A 218-nucleotide genomic window follows, 5' to 3' on the forward strand; every position below is an offset into this window, starting at 1 on the left:
CGATTCGACTTCCGCTCCCTGGACGTGATTATTTTAACGGTTGTTGCGAGCTACTATTTTCGGCCATATATTGAACAACGCCGGCTCTCGGTGTCTTCCTCGGCCTGTGGTTTGTTCTGCGTGGCTGTGGGCATGCACGCACGCACGTACATGCAAAGGTATTAGGCCTTACGCTCTCACCTGGACTCTTGGTTTCACTCGGATATTGAATTACGAAG

Source organism: Penaeus monodon, chromosome 33 (genome assembly GCF_015228065.2).
Source record: "Penaeus monodon isolate SGIC_2016 chromosome 33, NSTDA_Pmon_1, whole genome shotgun sequence".
NCBI classification, from domain to species: domain Eukaryota; kingdom Metazoa; phylum Arthropoda; class Malacostraca; order Decapoda; family Penaeidae; genus Penaeus; species Penaeus monodon.